This window comes from Excalfactoria chinensis, chromosome 3 (assembly GCF_039878825.1).
Source record: "Excalfactoria chinensis isolate bCotChi1 chromosome 3, bCotChi1.hap2, whole genome shotgun sequence".
NCBI lineage: Eukaryota > Metazoa > Chordata > Aves > Galliformes > Phasianidae > Excalfactoria > Excalfactoria chinensis.
Genome location: NC_092827.1, coordinates 81875848 through 81888042, shown reverse-complemented (window position 1 = coordinate 81888042; position 12195 = coordinate 81875848). Strand labels below are relative to the sequence as shown.

The window sequence follows — 12195 nt, the reverse complement described above, 5'->3', positions numbered from 1 at the left end:
ACCAGACTCTGGAAAGCTTCAAGCGGCCATTTGCCACAGCACAGTTCATCCTTTGTCCCACCTCTCTGCAGAGGACTGTACAAGGCCCAAGATATGCATGAGAGCTCTGGCTCTGCAGCAGTAGAGGGAAAGCCTTTCCCTGAGGTGAAACATTCCCAGGCACTCAGAGAAGTCTCTTTCCCCTCTTGTGCAAGAATGGAAAGCCAAGCAGGTTTTCAGCACCCTTCCCTCCACACTCAGTGGACGCGCACTCTCATCAAATGACTGCACTGTATTTTCTTATCATTTCATTCATGGTACAAACTGTAAAGCTACAAAGACACTATACCATAAAAGGTTGGTGTGTAGGCTTTTATTTTAGAAAGAAAACATATTTTGAAGATGTTTTGGCCGATAAAAGTTTGGCACTTCTAACTGCAATTCTAAGCAAACCACAGTTTGCTAAACCTATAGAGCAGGACCGTGGAAGTCCTATGGAGGATGCTCTTACCACCACAGATTTCCCTTCATACATAGGGAACAAAATCCAGGTACTAATTAAGGAATACTTTTACCTGAGATGTATTCTTAGAAATGGTAGTCTAGAAGTGATCCATAAGTTTGAGAGACAAGGCTGCAATCCACATAGCAGGCAACACTTTGCAGGACTTTCTAGCTAGCTTCTAGACTTCCTAAAAGCAAGCATTGTGTATCCAGAGGTGACATTCTTATTTCCCTATTAATGACTTCATGTAACCACTTTCTGCAGTTCAGAGATACAAAGTTCAAAGAAAAAAAATATGGTGTGGCGATCATGCAGGTTGAGGGAGGATATCCTGCCCCTCTGTGCAGGTGAAGCCTCACGTGGAGTACTGCATCAAGATGTAGAGTCCTCAGTACAGGAGAGACATGGACCACTTGGAGACTGATGAAAGGCCACAAGGATGGAACACCTCTCTCCTACAAAAACAGGCTGAAAGAACTGGGGCTGGTAATCCTGGATGGCTCTGGGGAGAACTGAGATGAGTCTCTTACTATCTGAAAGGGGGGCTGTAAAAGAGACATGGACAGACTTTCAAGTAGGGTCTGTTGTGACAGGCCAAGAGGAAATGGTCAAACTAAAAGAAGAAAGATTTAGACTGGGGATAAGGAAGAAGCTTTTTACAATCAAGCACTGTAAGACATGTCCCAGGGTGGTGACTGGAACCCTGTCCCTAGAGACATTCGAGGTCAGGCTGGACAAGGCTCTGAGCAACCTGATCTATCTGTAAGTGCTCCTGATCACTGCAGGGGAGTTGTACCAGATGACCTTTAAAGTTTCCTTTCAAATCAAATGATTCTATTATTCTATTTACCTTCTTTGTAAATCCCCTTTTTAATTCCCCTCTGTGCTTCGAAACTGGACTTGCAGCATTCAGGAGCTCCAGACTGACCTCCAGGGAAGCTCTCTCCTGCTCTGCACAAAGTGAACTTCCCTGTTTCAGAGCAGTTTAACTGCAACCACCTTCCTCAACCCAGAATTTCAGAGTCTTCCAGACAGTGCGCTCTGGCCACAGTAGCAAAGCTGCAGACAGAAAGCAGACTTGCTGTGACTGTTTGCCATGGAACGGATAAGCTAAATCTTCTGTAGTGTGGCTGAAACACAAACTAACTTCTGGGGAATTTGCATTTCTTTCCCTTTCTCTCATGTTGCAAGCAAAAGTTGCCAAGTGCTCGGGATTTATATGCAAATAGCCCTGCTAGCTCTCTGGCTGCAGAGAAGCAGCAAGCCGCAAAACAGAACAGAGTGAGGGCCGCATAACTGGAGCTCATCGCCCTTTTATCCAACGCAGATCAGGCATGCTGATGACTAGATACACATCAGATTTTCTAACTGTGGTTTATATAGCTGGTAAAAGTCGCTAAAACAAATTTCCTTCTCTTCTCTCAAATCAAGAGCCCCTGGCAAGCATCAGTGCTAATCCTCAGCTGTGAGAGGGTTTTTATCCATTCTGCAGACAGTTTGCACTGCAGCCCCATGCTGAGCAAGCCTCAAAGGCCTCTTATGCAACACACCTCTTTCACTGCACGAGTGTATTATGCTTAGGCTTGCAGTGTGCTCTGAAAACCCTGTTGGACTGGGACCCACCAGAGATACCAAAGAAAAAAATATCCAAGATAGCTTTTCCTTAGAAAAAAAGGAAACTTTCTGCATGAGCAGACAGAAGATGGTGTGTTCCACATATGTTTGTGACCACAGTATGTTCCCTATGATAAGAAGATGCCAATCTACTCTTATTTATTTCCTATGGACCCAATAACTGCTAGAGCTTCTAATACACCTAATTTTTCCTCATGCCACAATGCAAAATACAACATGGAACTAGAAATAATAACATCCAGAGGGAGTTATAAAATTTGGAAAGATTTCTTTCTGTAGGCATGTCAGCCATAAGGCAACAATAAGGATGCATTACCCTCTGGAAGGCAAAGCGTACATGAAAATCCATTTAGTTTCTTGGTTCTAGTACCATACTCCAGCAGCATCACTCCCTTGACCCAATGGTCCAGGGGCAATCTTGCGGATAATATTCATCACCTGAAAAGAGTTCCAGCATTTCCCCCCCTCCCCCCCCCCCCCCCCATTTGTGTCCAGAGGTCACCATTGCTTGAAACCCAGGAAAAAAATAAGAATCCTGCAGCAGTAAACCCCTTGGGACCATTGTTAGAGCCCATGCAAAGGTAGGGACTGCACATTGCTATATTGGGAGCAGCTATATTCCATTGTGCCAACAGCATAGATGGGGGAGGGAACAGCAAGAGTCTCCGGAGCAGCTGAGTTTGGACATAGCAGTGAATGCAGAGCCTTCAGTGCTGACTCACTTTTTCCATTTTTAAAATAAAAACACTAGCGAAGATATTTTTTAAGTGGTTACTATGCTTTTCTGCTGCAAGCAAAGCCTTCTCATAAGCTTCAACTGTCCTCACTCCCCCCTTCCTCATCTGTAACAAGCCTTAGTAAGCCTCTTCTCTTACATTAAATCCTTCCAGCCAAAAGACCAAGATAATTGTACACAGAGCAGTCTCTAGCCTATAACTTATTGGTTTCTAAGGGAAAACTATTGTCTAGAGAAAGTGTAGGAGCCTGGGAGCCAAGATCCCTTGACTCTATCTGTCATGTTTCTGCTGACATGCTGTATTATGGAAAAATGAAACAGAGTCCTGGTTGCGAAATTTGGGCCTGGGTTGTATGAGCAGATTCCTGTGCTCGCTAAAGTAGACAGGAACTCAGAAGTTCAGCCACATGGAACAAGATAACTTCAAATGTAACCTCTCAAGAGCAGGTTCACTTACACTAAATACACTAATTTCTAGCAACATCAAGAGCAACGCTTCCAAAAATGCTAAGTTAAATCCAATGTTCAATTCATTCCAGAACTTGGATTCATTAATGTTAAATCTGTTAAATAGAACTTAAGTTCATTTCCCAAATAAAACAAGAAAAATACTCCAGTGCTACCAGAAACAAGGACATGACAGGATACCAGCATCAGGTCCAGACTGGTGACTTGTGGAGTACCCTCCAGTTAAACTGGAAGGATAAGGATTTCAATAGCTAGCAATAGTACTCAAACTCGTGTGTTAAGCCCTTGGGAACACAGCAAACCTGAAGATTAAGCAGCAATAAACCATATCTGTGGTGTACAATCTCAGACAAGGTGTAGCCAAAAGCGTACAAGAGGTTATATGGCATCTTTTCGACATCTGGAACAAATAGCAAATTTCACATGCTCTGCTGCTTGCAAGTGGTGCCTAATCTAGCAGCTAAGGAAAGTCTTCAATACCCAAAACTTAAGGCCAGATACTTTGGGCTCCGCTTTTTTTAAAAGGTACAGTGAAAGATTTTTGAAAGGTTGTCACACAGCCTTGGATAAAAGTAGGAACATGGTTCTTTTGAACTTGCCCCTAGTTACAGGCTTGTGGGCTCGAAAATATCATTTGCCCTTGAAAATAACTGCAAATGCAAAGCAACGGTTTCAAAAAGAGGGGAAAAAAAAAGTTCCTACTTAAAGTTCAGCTTAAAAAGTCCCCATATGGAAATCCCCACTGTTTTATGTTCTCTAATGGCAATTTTTCACAAAATTCTCTTCCATGTACTTCTTAATTAAACAGTATCAAAAAGCCTCACGGATTAGAATAAATATTTCTCCTGTAGTCTTGAAATTACCAGAACTATCCAGCTGAACTTGAGAGCCCTCTCTTCCCTCCACTTTTGTGTTTGTCTCTGTATTCTTTTCTTCTGCATCATATTTTTCTGCAATTTGAGAAATTCCCAGCTATTGTTTTTAAATAATATCCATTTTATGGAGGGGAAGTCTATTTTTCCTATTCCTCTCTTCCATCCCCCACCCTTCCAATTGTGCATTCCTTTGCACAAACAGATCCTGGAGTATGTTACAGGGCATTCTGTCTCTCTCTATTTCCCCCGCAGTTCCCACAAGAATATTGTATTCCTGTTTCCCATCCTGTCCCAGACTGTCTCTGTGATTGCCATGTACTGTTTAACAGTTGCCACATTCCACCTAAAAAGTGGAAGAATTTCTCCAAACACTCAGCAAGTGATTGCAGTTTGCTCAGTACTTCCAGACCTTCCCTCTCACATGACTGGTTTACAAATGAATTGGATGTAATTTTGTGGTCCCTAGAATGATTAAGGTGTAGAAATTGTATACTTTTTAAGCTCACACCTCAATTACATGGCTAAAAGGTCAAGTCCCCATGGGGCATAATCTGGCAGGAACTCTGGCACAAATGAAAAGAAAAATCCAGATTTGAGATTATTTTCCATCAGGAGAGAGGAGAAAGGGTCAAACAAATTAAGACGCTGTGTAAACTCACACTAGCATACTCCTAAAACCTGATTTAACTCTGTCCCAGTTGCCTAAATTTCCATCCTTGAAGTGAATTCAGTACAACAGGTATGAGGCAGATCCTATAAAAACATCACATCCCTTCTCCAAAACTTACATCTGCACAGCCTTATAGCTGTGTGGGCAGCTCACCTAGTGGAAGAATGCACAGATCAGCACCATGTTCCTGCCTGCATTCAGCATGCTAGAAAGCCTACATTACAGGCTGTATCTGCAGCATCTCAGTCCCAAGTGGAGTTGCTCCATTGACTTAAGAAGAGCTGTGCCAATCAAGCTGAGGATTTGGGCACAGACATGCTCAGCAAGTGACAGAAAATAGTTTCATTCCTGGCACGCCAGTGACAAGTGCCCTGTAGATGGGGAGGGGGACACAAAGTTTTTCCCTCCATCTTTCTATTTTTATTAATCTTTCCCTAAGCCCTTTGAGAGATGATACCTTTGGTGCTTGAAGGAAGCTCAGACCCTTGTCTAAAAGCTACAGAAGCAGAGAGAGCAAAGGATTAGGGTTCTCCCCCCCCCCCCCCCCCCCCACCACCACCACCAAGATGGAGCAAGCAGCAGCAATACACATAGATAAATCTACAATTTACCTTTACACACTGGGCTGAGAATTACAATTAATGCTATTGCTATGAAGCTGATGAGTCCTTACAGACAAAGACATTTGCGTGATAAATTAACTGAGGCTGTCTTTTATGACAAATTGTGTAAAAGCTCCTTGAAGTCCACATTTGTACAACTTCTCATGTGAAGTGAGGAAACTACAACAGAGCAGCATCTACCGCATGAGCATGAATACATTTTAAGAAAGAAAATCCTATTTTGCAACTGTAGTTCTTTGGAGTCTTTATTTACAAAAAATAAAAAATAAAGTAAATAAAAAATAAAGCATCCTGTATTTCTGTTTGCTGCTTATAAAAGTTCCTCCTAAACTGAAATGTGTTTAATTTCCACCCTGGAGCCAGGGCAGATTAAGTAAATTTGCTCTTTCTCCCCTTACAACAAAATCAAATTCTCACCAGGATATCTCTTGACCTATGTGTTGTACTGTACCCCAAACCTTATTGCTTTTCCTACTGAAGACATCTAGAAAGAGCAGGAAGGTGAAAGGAAATACAAAGACTGGGTCACCTCCCCAAATACCTTATGTCCTGCTGAAGGCGAGTCTTAAACACTACTACATGCAATCAATAGCATCTTGTAATTATTATGCCCCACAATTCACTTCAGTGTAATCACTAGAAAATAGGAACACATATCAAGAATGTTTGCCTGAATTATTTGCAGAAACAGTGGAGAGGACAGAAAGGTGAGTTCCTCAGAGTGAATCTGGACAGGGCAACAAGAGCAGTCAAAATTCCAGAAAAATCAAATGTTTGTCCCCCCAAAGCTGTCTTGCAAGAAATAGATTTCATTTTCCATTACACAGCAGTGGAACAAAAACTGAAATATGAAGATGGTGCCACGCCACATGGAAACACTCCCTAAGCCTTCAACCCTTGAGTCTTGTTCTGGAGGAAATTTATGGTTCAATGTTTGATTACAAAATTTTGTTACACATCTCCTGGACTTTCATTTTTTGGTGAGGAAATAGGTATTTATTTTTACAGAGAGATTTTTCTCCTTGGTGTGCACCTTTTGCCTTTTTCTGCTCTCAGCTCTGGAGAGAAAGCACACTCCAGCAGCATGATACGCTCATATTATTGTGAGAGCAGTTGAACATCATCTTCTCCACACCTTCATGCATACTTACAACATTTTAAGGAATCTTACTTGGCCTAGACTAACAAGAGAAAAAGTCAGTGAGCGAGACAGTACAAGGGGACAAAAAGGGCCATAGGAAAGACCAGAAGGGGAAAAAATGATAGAAAACTATAAGGAAAAAAAAAAAAACAAAAACAACAACAACAAAAAAACACTAAAGAAGCTGTGTTGAGAACCTAGCATATGCTTCAATTCAGCTTGTCTAAGACTGCATACGTAATCGTGGGGCCTAAGTTAGAAGCATCATCATCCTGTAATTCCTACTATAGGAATGGAAAGAGATGGACATCTCCAGGGAATGCTTCAGAAATTAGTCAAACTAAGTCTGCAGACACAAACTCTCATGAAGCCTCCCAGCCATGTATTTTTTCCAGTTTAAGGACAGGCCACAGTTACAACACAGCAATTGAACCAGATGGAACAGGATAGTGAGAAACCAAGTACGTTCCCTTAGACATCACCAGCAGATGGTTTTTTTGATGTGAAGTACTTAGAAAGAAAAAACAAAGTGTGCATAGACTCCATCAGCTCTTTAAACAGAGCTCCTTTATTTTGCATTCTTACACTTAAATACATTTCTCACTTCCATTCTGATGGAGCTGAACATACTTGATGCTAGAAGTTGACCTGTCCATCTAGAGAAAGGGTCATGTAGTAACTGATAATGCAGAACTAGTAGAAAGAAAGCTGAAGAACCACAGAAAAACACAAGGTTACACTAAAAAAAAATGCTTAGCTGAGAAAGGGGTGGAAAAGTCTATACCCCCTAATCTTTCTGTATTATACACAGAGTAACGTATCACCCTACTTTAAATTTTTTAATGTGAAAAACTGTTTTTTGAGCTTCCGTACTGTGTCAGTTGGTCTCTTTTACACCATTGCAATACTTGCAAACCCTGTCTTGTGCCTTTAGGTATTCCTATGACACTAAATACACCTTCTGTTAATGCGAGGCCCACAAAGGTACACAATACCCATGCTAAAGTAATCATGCATGAATTTGGTGCCACTTAAGGCCTTTTCGTATTTGTTTTTATTCTTGTTATGAAATGTCAGATATTTAAGTACATTTTGAACATATTTCTCTCAACTACAGCAGTTTAACCAAGCAAACTCTTCCAGTCAACGACTCTATCCAGTCCACATAGAGACTGGAAGGTTCAGATGATTCTTTCTGTAGGACTGCAGTTTCTCTGGATTAAAAAAAGAAAACAAACAAGCAAACCCAAACCAATGCACCGCTAAACATTTTGATTTTAGATTACATCTGGCCGCTTGTTGAAGCAACTAGGTTATGGTCAATTCACTGGCTATGGTCTTGTGGGTGGCGCATACAGGGCAAAAACTGCTAGTTGCAACTTAGCTTTTATAGTTAATAGAAATGTCATAGAAAAATTTTCTTTATGATAGTTTCAGTGTTTTCCATGCTACAATGAAATCAAGCTGAGGCATTTCCCTAGGGAAAAAACCTCCTGTAAATATGCTAAAACTTATTTTTCTTTTTCCAAATGGCAGTGTACTCATTTCACTACTTATACAATAATCTTTCTCCTGACTTCTACCCCATCCTGTATGCCAGCCTGATATGATGTTAGAGTATATAATGAACAATCAATATTTAAAAGAAAATTCATCAGGAATAAAAAGCAGTTATACACTGTTCTGTTTCCTATGCCTCTTTTCCCCATTTTCCTCTACACACCAAGTATCTGTAGAGGTTTTTATGATAAGATTAGGGTCATCTCATGTTTAATTAAAATTACCAGATTGTCATACAAAAAGAACCTCCACAGTATTAATAAGATGCAGTCAGAAGTCCAACTCAGACTGCTTGCTGTGGCACTAAAACAAACAAGACAAAAGGGATATAATACATGCTAATGCATATGAGGTCTCTTAATTGCTGTGTACAGCTGAAGAAGGAAATTCCTACACGCAAAGGCAAACCTCAGCTGCTTAAAATCCCTTGCCAGCTTTGGACATGGCAATAGACAGCACTCTCCACTACAGGCCTTTCTTTTTTAGGCCAGAAAAATGTCTTATGTGTATGGTGTATATATACAAATTAAATATAGAGATACAGATCTCTGGACAGTCACATCAGCTTCTATCACAGACTACTACAGCATGGATAAATAACCACAGCATTTCTTAAAAGTGCATCACATAGTAGCTGCTCTCATTTTTCAACATCAAAAATACAGTCATATACTTTTAAGATCCAAATTGATTTGACTGACAGTAACTGACTCTTAAATACTACATTTATATTTAGAAACCTCTTTGCACACACTCTAGTGAATCAAGTCACACTTGCTATTCATACATTAGTACTGTAAGTGGTGGCTTGTACTAACTGCTGGGATACATCATATGAAGACACCAATGAAGTTTTTTGCTGCACTGCTTCTTGCCCTTAATAATTAAGGCCTAGAACTGAAGATCCTTCTGATCTTTTGTGAAGAAATTGAGAAATTCACACATACACAGAAATTGAGTTTCTTCATAATTTATATCACAGGCATCTACCTTTCAATAAACATTGAAACTCCAAGCTTAATTTACTTATAATCATATGGAAGAGAAATCTGCTGATGTAAATAAAAGCTTTACATTCAAAGAATAAGCCAGGAGATCTGCAGGGACCTTATAATCCTGATTGCCCATGGAGTCAGTCTTACACAAACAGAATTCTAAGAATTCCAGAAAACGGCCATTATCAAGTAGAAATAAACAGTCATAGGCTGAAGACCAAGAGACAAGGAACAGAGCTACAAATGGAAAATAAAGTCATTTGAGCTTTTAAAACTCAGAAAGGGCTGAAACAAAATCAGACAAGATAGCTTTTCATTCCCTACTTTATTCTTAAACTCTTGTTTTGTTAATTTCCTGTTTATCTTCATCTTTAAAGGTGAAAATAAGCATTAAGTGACCACTTCAGCATGGAATTGCAATGAAGGAGATCAACCAAATCTAACATCCAATGAGCTTTTAAAATGAGTTGAAAGTAAAAAAAAAACTTTTTTCATTCCTGTATCAATACAGTAATTGGGGAAATAAATCCCAGTTATCTAGATTTATCATTCATTATCATTACTGCCTGTATAAAAAATAAATAAATAAGGAGAAAGCAAACTCTTAAAACCAAATATCATAAATTACTTCATAAACTAATTTTAGCAGTGACAACAAAATGAAAGGGAAAAGTGAGATAAACTTCTAGAATAGCTCTAATCTACCATAAAGTGAGTTTAGCCAAGATTTTCCTGTAAGTTTAAACATTTAGCATTTAAAGATTCATCCTGCAGATTTCTTGTGGGATAGATACATGGGGTATAGAGTATAACAGCCTAGCACACTGAAAATACACAGCACAGTGATCTGGAGCAAAGCTTACCTCTAACTGGGATTTTTTAGCTTATCGCATTCCTTTCTCAGATCATAGACACTCCAGTGACTCTACTAATTGCATCCCACTGACATCCAACCCCTAAAAAGACAACTTATTCTATCCAGAGTGACTTGGAAGATCATTTCACACAGCTCAATAAAGACAAATATTTGCCACAGGGCTGCAGTTTATGCAGAAGTTTCTCAGCTGGATTCTCATGCACAAGCATAAAAGCAGAACAAAGCAACAGCAAAAAACAAAACAAATATATGTGTATATATATAGCTTCTGTTATAACTGGCATAACAGCTAGAAAGATTGCCATGGTGAAAAAGGGAAAAGAAACAAACAGTAAAGAAATATTCACCTGTATCCAAAGATCTCGGTGAGCAGAAAAGACTCCACAAAGGAAATAACCCCAGAAAAAAACCTTCCTTAATGGCAGTCAGCCCTTAAATGGGGTCTGGGAGAGGTGCAGTCAGGCTGCACCCCTTCCAGTCACACAGCTGAATTGTCTTCACCTGTGCTCCCAGGGCTGACTCAGTGCTTGCCTCAGGTGATCAATCAGTGGTTCAGGCCATGACTCAACAGTTCCCATACAGTTTCTAAGATGAAAATTTTTTTGGTCAAAAAATGTTACATTACTTGAAACAAAGATGAGTACAACAAAATAAATGTTTCTTCTTATATCATTCATATAAACCACTTGATTGCAACAGTAAATTAAGTAATATTACTCACCAAGTTTCATCATATTTTATATCCTGCTAGAAGAAAGCTTTCTATTCCAGTCATTGCATTAGTTCCTATTTCAGCAGTGTAAATAGCTAAAAACTTAATTTTGTGCTGTCAGTGGCACACACGCCAACTGCTTCATTTTCTCCAAACACAGCTGATCTCTGTTTTTTCTTCTAATATAGTCCCTGCCATTCTACCCATGACCATCATCCCCCCAGAATCTCTGAAATTCCTGTAAATTTCTGAATTTTCTGTGAAAACAAGCTTTTTTTCTTGTTGCTGTTATTGTTTATGCCATTTACTGAAGGTAAAGTTAAACAATTTACAAAAGTTACTTCATCAAAATAAGGCCTGCTGTTATTTAAATAGCTATTATATCCCGATCCTGAGATGGGAATCCTGAAAAACATTTTATTGTTTGAGCTGAACAGTCCCCCAGCCAAGGTGTTTTTGTTGTTGTTTCTTTTAAAACCCTGGTGTTTTCTAGCCACAATCCCAATCCCCAGTCTTTTGGCAACTTCACTTTTTCTCTGACTCAGCTGCCTGCTTTAGAAAAGTGAGGATAAAATTTCAAGAAATTTGACACGCCTGGTCATAGTGTTCTCAAAGTGGTAAATATTACTACATCACAGAACTATGAACAAAAGGCCAAAAAGGTCATTTTATTTCATTGGGACTAGTTACATCTTTCTTCAGAGACGCGCTGCAGATGGAGAATAAAGAAAAACATTTTGATGTCTTTCCCTTCTCCATCTCCCCAGATTAATGCATTTACAGCTGCTGTTGAAATGTAATTTACATCTTTTAACCTCTATCTGTGTCACTTGCAGGAGTTAAGATAACACTTCAGGATTCCACTACTCCAATTTCCATGGAAACTGCAATCAAACTGCCAAAAATGGGACATAATGCTTTAAACTAATCACTTTTCATTGGAGAAAGTCTTTCTTTTCCTTTTTTCTTATTTTTAGAGCCGTTTCCATGGGATCAGAAGCCATTGCTGATTGCTTAATTTTAAATAATTAGGTGTACAGGCTCTTTAAACAATTAGGTGCTCAGCTCTTTCACATGTGACTCATTTTCACTAGGCTTCTACAGGAGAATCTGTGAGCCTGATTCTTCTGCTATCCCCCTGAGTGTTAAGCCATTAGAAACTTGTGAGATCAGTGCAGTTTCACCAGTTGGAAATCAGCATCCAAAAAATGCCATCATTTAATTTAGAAACAAAGTTCTCAGAAGCATGAATGAAAGAGGGAACATACATTGCTTGCATCCCACAAGGTAGTTCAACACTGTTTTGAAAGGAAGAACTTCTGGTCTGCTACTGTCAGACAGCACAAGAAAAGGCTATGTATCAAGAAAGCCTGACTGCAGACACAAGGATCTAACAGAAGTCCTTTGTGACTTTCTGTT

The 12195-nt window shown here is 39.6% G+C and overlaps 1 long non-coding RNA gene across 1 annotated transcript in view; it reads right to left on the bottom strand.

Moving 5' to 3' along the window:
- Positions 1–10501, bottom strand: part of LOC140250095 (uncharacterized) — a 32983-nt gene extending 22482 nt beyond the window's left edge. The window contains exon 1 of the long non-coding RNA XR_011903105.1: positions 10412–10501. This is a non-coding gene — a long non-coding RNA (uncharacterized lncRNA). The remainder of the gene's footprint in view (positions 1–10411) is intronic.
- Between the last annotated feature and the right edge of the window lie 1694 nt (positions 10502–12195).